Genomic DNA, 13,869 nt, shown 5'->3' with positions numbered 1-13,869 from the left:
AGGATTTTAAAGTTGGAATATTAAATGAGGACAGGAGAATGAACACTGACTCGGAGCAGAGTGGAAGCAGCCCGGCGGGGGCGAGGGAGGCTAGATTACTTTTTTTTAATATTTTTTTTTATTGTAAATAAATGGACAACAGAGACAAGTTTTATTGCTTCATTAAAGTACTGTTATCTTGAGTACCCGTGCTGTTTACTTTGTAATCCAACTACTTGAGTGAACCAGAAAAAGAAACCCTAAAGGCTCGAACACAGTAAAACATTGCGCGAAGTTAAGACTTGTTTACACCAGCGACATCAACACAAGTACAAGTTTTATTAAGTGCGGACACAAGTATAAACACAAACACAGTAGAAAGTACGCACTCATTCTTTCTATTTTCACCAGTAATTAACGCATTTAAAGAACAAGTAGAGGAAAAGCAAACGAGTTCGCTTTATTTTTCTTGTGTTTGTCCTTAAATTGCGTGAATTAGTGACAAGAACAAAATAGAATGAGTGTGTTCCTTCTTCTTATGTTTCTGCTTCTGCTTATGTTGTTCATGATCTCACCGCACTCAGTTGTTGTCTACCGGTTTTGCTTGTGTTTATGTCGCTAGTATATACTTGTCTTTAACTTACACCGTTTTCCACCCAAGCGATTGTTGCATAAAATGTTGTAAAAGATAGGTTGAATTTAAGAAATAATTATTTTTCTTCACACATTGCACGCAACAATCCCAGCGCCGAAAAACGACGTAATTATACTGCGCACAATATTTTATTGTGTCCGATCCTTTACGTATGACAAAACCACAAGTACTTCAACAAAGTACAAATGTTGATGCGAATTTTCGAAAAACATAACCTTCCAAAGTAGCGACATTGAAAATACTCGCGCGTGTAATAGGACTTGGCAAGTCAATAAAGAGACCGTTCGCGCTCGCAAATTCTTATAACTTTGCTTATAAGCAACAATTTGGAAAGGTGTTTCTCAAGCTCGCACCAACACTCGTATTTTGCGCATTTAAGTACTACCTGGTTTAAATCAAGAGCGAGCTAAGTTCTGCTTTTGAAAAACTCTTGGTAAAGCTTGGTGGTAAAATTCAGACTCATTTTAATCAAACAGCTTGCAATTAAACGCAAGTACGCCACAAATAAGTGCTTTTTAGAAACGAGATCGACAGAAGAATATCTTGTCTGTCTAAAGTTGCTCTTTGGCTCGTCACGCAGAGACAAACGCCTTGCGCGATAATCTCAAGAACAACTTCAAACAAGACTACGATTAAGCAGCAAATTGAAAATAAAAAAAAATCGTAACGCACAAATTGTGGCGCATTTTGCGGTATAATAAATTATTTAGTAAAGTCGGTCTGAAATTACACAACAAAGCGTTATCCAAGACCTTTTGCCTTGATACTGTGAACTTCTTTTACTCCCATAGTGATGAAAATGTTAAATAACATGTTGATCACCCTGGACACTAAAAAATCTCAAATCTCCCCACACAATTAAAAATGTCTGCGCGTAAACTGATCTAAAAACGTTCAAACCGTCAGGTTTATTCAACGCTGCACTAGAGATTTCAATGCCATTTTTCAGTCATTAAGCAGTACATAGATTCCACCATTAATGGGAAAAGCCTTACTTTGTTTTGGTAAACAAACAAACAAAACATTGTGTCACGGATTGGTTTCCAAGTTATAAGACCACTTTTTTAACTTAAAAATTTCCTTGTGTACACCAAATAGATGGTTAAATTTAACGTTTTAAAACTCTTACTGTTCCGTCTTTTAGGAAACAAACGAGAAGAGAAGAAAGCGAATTTAGTGTTACAGCAGTGTCAAATACAGGTTTTCCAGGAACAATACCAAATAAAAAAGATGATCATGCACGTTTACCCAGACTGCTTTGCGCCCTTGTTAAGTTTAACTTGGGTACCATTGACCAATCAAAACAAATTTGTCACCCATTCGATCCCATAGACCTTTGCACCAAAAGCTTGTGCCCATTCCCCTTGCAGTTTATGTAGATGTGAATAGCCCTGGGAGATTTGAGATTCACAATAAAGTTCACAATAAATTTACAAAGAAATGAAATAGAAGCAGACATACAATCTATCGAGACTATACAGCTAAGACAAGTCATTCAGCCAATCAGTGTTTCAATGAGTCTGTGTATCAGTCAGGGAGCCCTAAGTAATTAATGAATCATTCAGCCAGTAAGTCAGCTTGTCAGCCACCGGACAGTAGAGGTGGCAAGTCCTAGGAAAGTCAGCAAGTCTTCTCTAAATCATTCAGTCAGTAAGTCAGCTTGTCAGTTCCCGGACAGCAGGGACAGCCAGTAATTCATTAAGTGAGTCAATGAATTTGACAGTAAGCCCTGTAGACAGTCAGCAAGTCTGCTCTGACTCATTCAATCAGTGTCCATTTGTCAATCATCAAACAGTAGAATCAATCAGTCATTGTTTCTGTAGGTAATAAGTTGGTCAGTAAGTCCTAAGACAGTCAGCCAGTGGGTGCTAAATCATCTAACGAGTGAGTTATCTTCTCAGCCCCCAGAGAGAAGTGTAACCTGGTAAGTCATTCATTGAGTCAGAGTCAGCCCCCTGGCAGATAAGAGTCAGACTGTCAGTCCTTCAGTGAGAGAATGAATGAGCTAGTATGCCCATGACTGTCTCAGTCAGTCAGTCAAACAGTCAATCAGTCAGTCAGCAAGTCAGTCAGTGGGTCAGTCAGTCCATCAGCATGTCAGTCTGTCAGTCAGTCGGTCAGTCAGCCAGTCAACCAATCAGTAAACTATTAATATTAGCTGTATAAGCCACAATGTAGATTGCATGTCTGATCAAACTTGCAGTCAGTTTTACATCTCTTTTCCTTCCATGTAGATAAGAGCAAAATTTTGATACAAAAACATGATTCTATGCATTTGCAATTTTCCTATGGCTATGAAATAGCTATGACAGGGAGCTGACTTCATAGCATGATCTTAGTTATGAAATGGCTATGAAGTAGACATGAACTGGCTATGGGTTGGCTATGAAGAAGATATGAAAATCCTATGAAATGATGAACTTTTCAATGAATTGTTCATGGGTACTTCACAGACAATCCTGTTAGTAGTGTAAGTTCTCAGTGCTGTCAATTATCCAAGTGAAAACTCATGAGAAAATGAACAGAGTTCCTAACCACAGTTTCAACAAAATCTGAAATATTTTAGCTTCCGAATTTTGAATTTTGAAAAATTTAGAACATGTTTTGGGTGATCAGCTCATATTAGTTTACACAGAGTTGTTGTTTGATGAAATGCTCATTTCAACCAATGTTTTTAATTTCTGAGATGCTGAGTTGAGGCCACTTTTTGTAGTTGCATGTTTTCCTTTCTTAAACAAACTTTAATTCTTGGCTTGCTGTTGTGTTTTTATCTTTAATTTAAAACCTTTTATTGGTGTAAAATATTTTAGCATATTTAAGCTTTGTTGAAAGAGAAATTAACTTGACTGAATGATTATATGAAACTTCAATGTTACTGCAGTGTACTGCAGTAACTTGCCTGAATTTAACTTTTTGTTAGGTGAATTAGCCTTGTCCTTTCCTGTTTTCTGCCAAACTTTCAGTAAATTAATGTTGTTGATACTGTGATTCTGTGAATTTGAAAGTTTGCCATTTAATTGGGTGATTGAAGATATGGCTTTAAATTTTTGCAATGACCGTGCAAAAATTTGACACCTGGAAATGATGTAAAACTGCGTAAACTATAGCAGAACTTAGCTCAAATCTTTAACAAAACTGTGGTCCAACTGAACAGAAGCATTAGATTATAAGTTGTCTCCTGAACAAGCCAGCCACGTTCTGTTTATCTGGTCCACTCAAGAGCTGGATTACAAAGTACGATATACAGCACTTATATGGTACTCAAGATAACCTCTAAAATCCTAAATGTTGAAGACTTGTTCCAGTCTGTTTGTGGCATATCCATCTGACCTGCAAAAAAACACAAATCAATGTAAGGAACAAGTTATAATTATACAATAAATAATAGAGCTGTTCTATTTTTTGTATCCTTGCTTAATGTACATGATTACTGATTCAGGTCAAATTTGATCCCCTGGAGCATAGTGTGAGATTTTGCAGGTGTACACACAGGGGGTCTGAAGGGCAGCAATTTTAAAATTTTGAGTCTCGGAAATGCCATTACCCTTCGTTTCCCACAGGACATTTTCGGTAAATAAATACTCAAGGAAATGCAATTGTTAGGTACAGTGTTAATAGCAAAATAGTAATAAGTAAATAAATAAATAAATAAATGTCTTTATTTCCAGCGTGCAAAGAAAGTGGTGTCTGATAGCCCGGGGCTAGTGGATTTTGCTATCGGGCTAGTGAATTCTGATTTTAACTTGCCCAACGGGCAAGTAATGTTTTTTGAGGAATTTGAATAACAGAAGAACTGTGAAATCAATTCTGCTAGTCAAAGGGTTTTGGAGGCTAGTTGAAAATGTGGTCTGGGCTAGTAAATGCTAGCTTCAGCTTGCCCAAATGGCAAGCTGTAAAAATGATTTTCTTTGCACCCTGATTTCACCCCTCAAAATACATACAGAGAGTGAAGTATACAAATCATAAAAATTGCACAGATTATTTACAATAGAAATATTGGATATGTATATTGTTAAATTGTGAAGTTGTATTTAAACCTTATAAAAATTCTATTAAAGACATTTTGTATTAATCCATGGTAATTGACTTGCTTGTGATCTGAACCTCTTGGATGTAAATACAATCAAGGAGGTTACAATTATTAATTTTACCCTTAAGAAGGGTAAACTCTCTGACAACAACATCAATATCAACATCCATATGAAATAATGAAAGGATAAAGGAAATACTACTTTGATGTAAAATTCATATCAACAATATGCAACACGAATGTTTCTTAGAGTTAAAACTGAAACTTCTGTATTCTTCACTATATAACGCATTTGTTTGTCACGGACTAAAAGCACTGAGTTTAGCTTTCCTCTCCTGAGTCAGAGAAGAATTCTATTTCCTCTACATCAGCTGATTCACCCATTTGGTAATCCGGTAGACCATCAATGCCAGACAACAACATGAAACTGGACAAATGAATTCCTTCTCATTTGTTAATCATAACTCGCGTTTTTTTATCAGAGTATTGTTTTTAGTAGATAAGGTATCTCTGTTACTCATACCATGTAACACAAATAAAAAGGTTTTTTTTTTTAAATATTATGTTGTTTTTTTGTCCTCAAAAATAATTACCCCCCCTTCCCCTGAGAGTAACAACATACCCTTACACAATGTTACATCGATGACACTAAACTTGAGATTTTTTTCAAGATGCGTAATTGTCCTACTGCCATGAACGATTTAAACAACGACCTTCTTTTAATACACAATTGGTGTTTTAACAATTTTCTACTTTTAAATCCGGACAAAACTAGACTCATAGTCTTCAGAAGCAAACAACCACTTGCCAAACTCCCTGACTTTAAATTTCCCAACTAGGGAAAGATCTAACTCTTGCATCTTTGGCCAAAGACCTTGGGGTTCTTCTAGACTCTCAACTTATTTTTGATGACCATGTTTTAAAAATGGCCTCGCCCTGTGTGTCAAGTATTGCGCAAATCAGTCGCGTTAAAAACATGTTTCTGATCGTAACCAACTAGTGACAATAAGTTCAAGTTTATGGTAGCATAAACTGATGTTAACATACCTGAAAATTATGCCCTATGAAAGCACACATATTGATCTACTAGCTACAATCATATCTATGTTCTTTTGTCACACAACATTCAACATTTGAATAAGCTTTTGTACTAAGTGACAGTAGATACTAGTTCAAAGTACAAGAAAGAACAATGAGCAGTAACTAGTTGTTCGATTACAATTAGGTATACTTCTCTTTTGGCAAAGTCCACTTTAACTTAGCATGATATATTTTCTAGACTCCACAAAGGATCCATTCATATTTTCACATGCTAGTCATGCACATGTGCCCCTTTTTTGTTGTACATTGTACTTTCCCAGTCAGTTCTCTTAGGGCTTCGGTTGCAATGGCCCATGGATTCAACCCCTCTGTCCACCTCACTTCCAATGACATCACACTGGTACCCAATCCCACTCACCCGGCCACATACTAGTCTGCATCAAACAATCCAAAACTGACCTCTTCAGACAGGGCCACACAATCACCATAGCAAAGTCCTCATCACCTATCTGTTGGGTGATGGCCATGAAAGACAATCTCCTTCAAGCCCAGCAACCATCAAGCCACCCTCTGTTTGCCTTTGTCCAACCCAGACAATGGCTTACACAGAACAATCTCACAAGAGAGCTTAGGACAATTCTTCAACACTGTGGTCTCCATGCCAATGCTTTCTCCTCCCACAGTTTCTGTATTAGAGCAGCCACAACAGCAGCCAAAGCAGGCCTTCCAACCTGGCTTATTGAAGTTTTAGGCTGCTGGAGCTCAGACTGTTATGAACACCATATAAGGACACCTAAATGCACCATTTTAGAAGTACCTGGACTCTTAACTAATACTAGTCCATAACTAACATTAAGACAGCTAGTGTCTTCTTTAACTTTAGTTTAAATATTTGCACAGCCAGTCTCATAGGAGCAGAAGATACGGCTCCCTCTGCTTACAAAAGCCCGACGACCCGCCTTCTACTGTGGGGGGATTGTGTCCCCTGTCTCCCCATGTTCCACAATCTGTGGCAGGCAAGTGCAACCTCTAGCTGTACTTTACCCCACAGTAAGGTTTAGCCCTTGGAGACAGGTGCAGAAAAATATCCACTCCAGTGTGTGGACCCCGGGTCCCACTTGATTTGTACTCCACCCAGGAGGGCCACCCCTCCTGATTCCCCTTAGTTCCTAGTACTGGGGGAAATGGCCCTCACCCCTGGAGACTGAGCAGGACTTCTGTCCAGGGTGGCTACGCCTGGTACCACTCGATCTTGTCTCCCCCCAGGATGGCTTCTCTCCTGGTCCCCTTACCCCTAGATTTAAGCGCTTCCCTGCCACCAGAATTTTTGCCCATTACTTTTTGTGTTTTCTGTGTGGTACCTGCCATAGAGCCTTTATGCGAAACAACTGCCAATAGGAAGAGTTTATTAATTGATGCCTTAGTCTAAAGTAAATTACTGTACTGTTCCACAGTGTGGTCAAACACATCGAACAAAAATATCTCTAGGCTACAGTCAGAGCAGAACTTTGCTGCGCGAATTATTTCAGGAACCAGGAAGTATAATCACATAACCCCCGCACTAAGAGATCTATGCTGGTTTACAATTAAACAACATCTGTTCTTCTGGGATGCTGTCATGGCATTTAGATGTATGACTGGCCAAGCACCCCATTACCTCAGCAATAAATTTGCGACAAGAACTGCAATCACTGGGCATGTAACCTGAAATTGTCAGCTATTTAACACCCCACTGTAAAATTTACCACACACAACTACAGCACTGAGAAATCGTGTCTGTTCAATTACAACTCGCCTCTTCAATTCAGAAAGTGAAACAAAACGGTATACAATGAATTGAATTACATAATGTACACGCATACCGTAGTACTGTTTGAAAACCTGTATTTCTATTACACCCTGATTGCACGTACTAACAAGAACGAAAATATTATCAATGCTGGGTACTGGGTACTTTTTGAAAATTAATTCTCAGCAAGAAAAACCAATGTGTCCTAGTGTCGTGAATGCCATACGGCCGTTCTTCACGATATCAGAGTTTTAAGCAAAAACAGGGTTTATTTAACAGCTTCAATCCTCACAGTACAATGGCTTGCTCACACACTACACAAAATTGTGACTTTCTTGAATCTATAAGCTTTAGCTTTTAATCCGATCTGTCAGTAAGTTCTCTTTCGCTCAGTTACGTTGTTAATTTAATTGAATACTATGAAATGCTTAACCCTGCAATCAGTAAAGTCTGACAGACGAGGCAAACTATTAATAACAAAGTATAAAAGGTAAAATCACACCATCTCACAATCACGCTACACTCTTGCTTCATAACACCAGTAGTAGCAAAAATTAGTTTCCGCAAAACAGAAAAAATGCTCAATCCACAAAAATAAACTGCAAAAATTTCGTGCCACATGGTACACCCACCTAGTTTGCTTTGTACCGACCATCAATTATCATTTTCATTTACTTATAGTTTCAGTTCAGACAGTTTAATGAGACCCGTGGGTTGGGGTGGTGTCCGGCATGGGAATGGGTTTAGCAGGGTTACTTCTTCCTTTTCACGCTGTCAGCTGCCAGTTGTGGTAAACTTCTCGTTTTCATACAATACATAATTTCTATCTAGTGTAGGTTTTATGGCAAACTAGTATACACCTTCTGGTGTCTAGTTTATAATATTTTTAGCTTTTGATTAGGCATGTTGTAATAATAATATTGTATAGCATGTAGAAATAGTGTTGTATTAAATAATAAATTTTTCAATAAGCATGTTTTATACTGAAATCTTTTTAACTTGTTAGTTTCTTTTATTTGTCTTGCATTGTCACTGAACGGCCCCACCAGAGGAGTGTCAATAAACTATTGTATTGTGTTGTTATGTACCCCAAAAGTAAAGAGCCCCAAACTAGGCTGCTAATTCCAGAAGTAATGAGGGTTGCTACTGTGGGAACTTTACAGTATAAAAATACTTTCAGGAAATAATAAGAACAAATTTTCCCAATTTAAGCTGTATGCACAGGCATATGTGCATCTAATGACCCTACACTCCTGATTTTACGTTAATTAATTATTTTTAATTAAGATACGTTGTAAATAAGTACCTGGACATAGATGAACCCTTTTAGAGGATCTTCCTTCCTGACTTTGGAAATTCTTGCAACTAAAATTAGATAAGATAGCAATACTTTAATATAATTATATTACCAGTAATGCTGCATATTATAATAAAAATTATTGTCTTGACACAAGCAACTAAAGCTCCCCAAGATATAATTTCCTTTGTACACAAAAAAATGCTTACAACCTTCTATGTGAACAATTTTAAAATGTCGCTACTGGTAAATGCAATTTAGAGTAATTCAAATGTATTTAATAAGAGAGCATCAGTGCTAGCAGTCCATAGAGGGAGGGGTACTCGGCGAAAGTCAAAGTGACGGGGATGATCAAAAGAGATTCAAACTCAAAACCCCCCCAAAATTCCCAGCCTGCCATTCAAAACTCAAAAAAATACCTTGACCAGTGAAACATTAACTTTCCTTGTTTTCTTTTTCTTTGTTAAGGACCAAATAGCTTCTTTTCAATTAAAGCAAATCGTTGTGTTTTTAAACTAAGTGTTCCGAGTGTGTATTTATTTCTTTGCGTGATTGCGATCAAGTTTAATTATTGAATTACAACCACTTCAGAGTACTGCACGCAGTTGATAGTTTGAACGTTAAACATGAATTATGATAAAAAAGGGTAAAGCACTTCTGTATGATGTAAACATTTCCAAACGATATGTCTTGGTTTGCCACTTGAAAATTGTGTTTTACTTTTTGCATGAATTAAAGCAAAGGAGGAGTAGTGATGTCACTGGATGGCATTAACAACCGGTCAATTGAGACGTTACTGAGGAAGTAATAACGACTCGAAGTAATTGGATGAAATTCAGGCTACCCCCACAGAAGGGACTGGAAATTCCTGGGGGGTAAAGGTCCAAAAATTTAGGTAAATGTTTGACATTTTTTGAACTGGAATTTCCAGAGAGGTGGGAAGGGGGGGTCGATAAGAAAAAATCCCTTCCATAGGGGAGGTATGGATAATTTTTGGAACCACACAGTTTAACGAAATAAAAATATACTCCTTGTACTGTAAAGCTCAACGAAAGACTTAAAGAAATAGAAATATATGTCGTTAAGCAATAGTCTCGAGAACAGCTACATAAAACAACTAAATCACGCCAACAGTATATTCTACAAAAACATCTTATGGTCAATTGATTGATCTCTGCGTCCTACAAGGACGCATGTCATAAATTATCTTGCGTCCCGGGGATTATCATGGAATCAGGGACCCAGGATGTAGAATTAACAAAATCAAAGCTGTCAATGTAGGGTATTGCCTGCACAATAATGATTTGATTTATTTGATGAATTTTGTTAGTACCCCAAGTATACAAAAGCAATGACTGTAACATGAATTTGCTCAATTGCAATTGCCAATAAATGGTTTTAAAGCAAGATGGCACGTGTTTTCCTTAACAGGGGCTGTATTTTAGGAATTTTTTTGTCCTAAACAGGGACAGGGTTTCAAACCCTCAACGGCTCACCAATACTGGAATATTGATTGAGTACACCATCCCCACATCTCCTGGGGATGATGGCTTCTCTAAACACTCATTTCTCATGATTTCTTTGGTATTCAAATAGCTGGTTTGTACTTGACATCTCGGCAGTCATATTAGTACAAAGTACAAAGCATTTTTCCCCAATGCTTATTTTTTTCCAACCAATAGCAGGCGGTCATGTTGCAATTATGCCATATGACCGCCTGCTTACAGGACAAAACCCGCCGGTTACTAAGAAGATGGAGTTTAAGTTTAAGTCAGAAAATGTATGTATGAAAAATCCGTGTAAAAGTTGTTATATTTAACTTTTTATATTAACGGAAGGAATAGTAGTCTGTACCAAATTTCACTCAGGAGAGCCTACCTTCAATATAAACTTGTCCCGCTAGTTCCCGTTGCTGAATCAGCACATTTCGACTCCTCCAAGAACCTATCCAAGGTGATAACGTGCGTGCAACCACCGTAATGTTTACGATGTTTCGGAGTCTGAAGAGCACGCCATTTTCCAGGCGCCATCTTGGTTTCTTCTTGGTCCCAGGCTTCACTCAGGTGGAGGTTGAGTAGGGTCACGTGATGTTGTGACTTCTTTGGCAATTGGGAAAGAGAAACTGCAATATTAGAGTAGATTAAGCCATGGACAGGGCTAAAAGCGAAGCTCTTGATAATATTCATAGTGGGCTAAAACAAAACTATAAAAGCGGCGAGGTAACGAGAAGGGTGAAAAAACAACAGTAGGTCTAATTAGCAAAAAAGCAACTTTGCAAGTGCAGCACACTTTTTTGTATGTTTCTTTGCCGATAGTTTGCACGACTACAACGTAAAACTTGCAGAAACTTCCTGGTTACTCGTTTTATGGAGGAAAGGTCGTACGTGTTCTTGTTCACTTTTTTCTACTGTTCTGCCTGCCGCTCGTTTTCACCTTGGTGGCCGCTAGCATTTCTCATTTTCTCCCCGCCGCCGCCAAAATTTTCAAGTTGTTCTTCTAACGAAAAATGGCTCCTTTGTTTTTATCTCTCCCGCTAGTTCTCTGACACTTTTTTCTCGATGAGGACGATGAGCTTCGCTGACCTGTCGCCTTCTTTCTCTTTTCCTCAGTCTTTCTCTTTCTTTATATTCCAAATTTGTTTACATGACAATTAATCTACGCTTAATACCTTCGACATCACGGGTACAGAAACAATTTTCGCCTTTATTGACCCTTTAGTTGCCTCTGCTTCACAAGACGGGCGTGGCTATGCGATTTCCCGCCAAAATAACCTCGAGCTGCATTTGGGTTACCATACCTGTTGATTGAGTTATTTTACATTGGTATACCTATGGTGCCGACGGACGATAAGGCTGGCTAGCGTACGGTCACGTGATGACCAAAATTTCTTGGATGGGTAGATTATAGCCTCCCCCGCAGGGTTTTTTAATGGAGCTCGTATTTCTTCCTCCTTCTGGGGAGGAAAGAAATACGAGCTCCCCTAAAAACGCCTGCGGGGGAGGCTACAATACTCGTCACAAATCGTTGAAACAGGAGCCATTTGTCTTGAATTTTCTCCAGATTTCTTACACTCACTCCTGACATCTTCGCTCTCACTTGAATTTGCCCCTCTCCTTCCCCAATGTTGAGCTACGCGTATTTTGGACCAGTGAGACCACTGTAATACCCAAATCAACATTGGGGAAGGGGAAAATCACACAAGTGTTTCAAGATTTGTGACGAGTATTGTCTTTGCGTTGGGAGGGCGTGGACGGGTAACGAAAGGTATGAAGGGTAACTATTTCCACCTTTAGTGTTAACAATGTCATCAGTATTCTTGTTGTTACTGTTCTAGATGTTAAGTCGGACTAATAATTATATAGCTGGTATGCATACTATTGATTATGAACGATTTCAAGGTACATTTCCCCAAAACCACTTCAGTGAAAAGGCTGTGCCTCAAAGTACATCGGAATTGGACAAGGGGTGCATATTTCAAGACCGAAGGGGAAGAAAAATTACTCAAACATATGGCAATGGAGACGATGTTTGGTGATTTTTACATAGCAGAAAGAATTTTTTGGAGCCATTTTATCACTTGAAACTGATTTCGTATTTAAGGTGACATACTTTTCTTGCGAGCTTGTGGGAGAGAATGGTAGAGAATATCGCTAATTAGTCGTTATCTGAAATAACTACACAGAGGTGTCAGATGAAAACGGAACTCTTTCCTTCTTTTTCTATGATCTTAAAGGTTCTATGTACAAAGATGAGCTAACTATGTAGAGAAATACATTATTAAACGAGATCATTCGTTTTAACGAGCTATCTATCTTTGAAGCGCAAAATCTCAACGATTCACCACTGTGTCCTACCGTAAAATAATTATAGTACCATAGACTTTATGAACTATCGGTTCACCATGGTGAACCGGTTCAAATAGCATTATTGAATATGTTCATGAACAAAATTTTCCCTTATCTGTATGTTCTATGATCTTCTCTATAATTCCAAACACTTTTAGATGCAGTAGCTGTTGTTTTTAAGGGCTAAAAAGGCAAGGAATTTCCCGAACACCATGGTGAATCGTGTTACTCTCAAGCTGCAGCAAATAATGTCAACAACCTCAGCAATATTTGCATAAGATCCCATTAATTTAATTAGTCCTCTTGCGGGAAAATATTAAAGACGACTAAGACATTTTCTACAAGGAGAAACGAATTTTAGCCGTTCCTCGGATATTAGATTGAAGAGATCGAATACTTGCCACCCTAAATTTATCTTCGGATTCTTCCTCTCACCGACAACTCCTTCTCTCACAAAACCGAGTTCATCTTTATTTGTACAAAATATCGGCGTATCTCCCTGGTCAGTATAAAATATCATGGAGGCTGTGTTTTTCACTTTCCCCAGTCAAGAAGCATTAAGAACTCATGCCATGGAATGATCTTCACAGACAACCGAAAATGGTTTTAAAACACTACTTCGGAGCGTCCCTGCATTACTCTATATATTACATATGTACTTTAAATGCCTTACTTCCATCTGTCATTCTGTCCTACGCGAAAAATAATTCAACATACTGTTTTTCTTTTTAATTTTACTTTATGTACACGACAAAAAACAGGTATCTTCGATCAACGGTCCCAAAAATTCACCTTGATCTGAACCTGTCATTATTTCCTCTCTTCCGACTAAATACAATATTGTAGGTACGTAGATCACCACTCTTTCTTAGATATGAGGCTACGCTGGCGCGCGCGAATGTGGGTTGTTTTCACTACTGCCTAATCATTGAAAAGCCGATGATTCCTGTGAAAAAGAAAACTGACAGATGCCAACGAGTACTGAACATCAACAACTTGGTTGGTCGTAGAAATGATTTCAAAATAGATGTGAAGTTTTCCTCTTCTTTGAGGCAAACTCGCAATAGTTTGTATTTTCAATGGTCAGTATTCGGCTCCTTGTATTTTGTTATGAAAAATAATCAAATATTCCCACATTCATCCGATTTTATTGGAAGTACGCACATCCACCCTTTTATTCAGAAATACTGTTAGAAGGGGGCTATATGCAAATTCGGCCCCCCGAGGACGAGG

The sequence above is a fragment of the Porites lutea genome, chromosome 14 (assembly GCF_958299795.1).
Source record: "Porites lutea chromosome 14, jaPorLute2.1, whole genome shotgun sequence".
Taxonomy (NCBI): Eukaryota; Metazoa; Cnidaria; class Anthozoa; order Scleractinia; family Poritidae; genus Porites; species Porites lutea.
Note: the sequence above shows the minus strand (reverse complement) of the source record.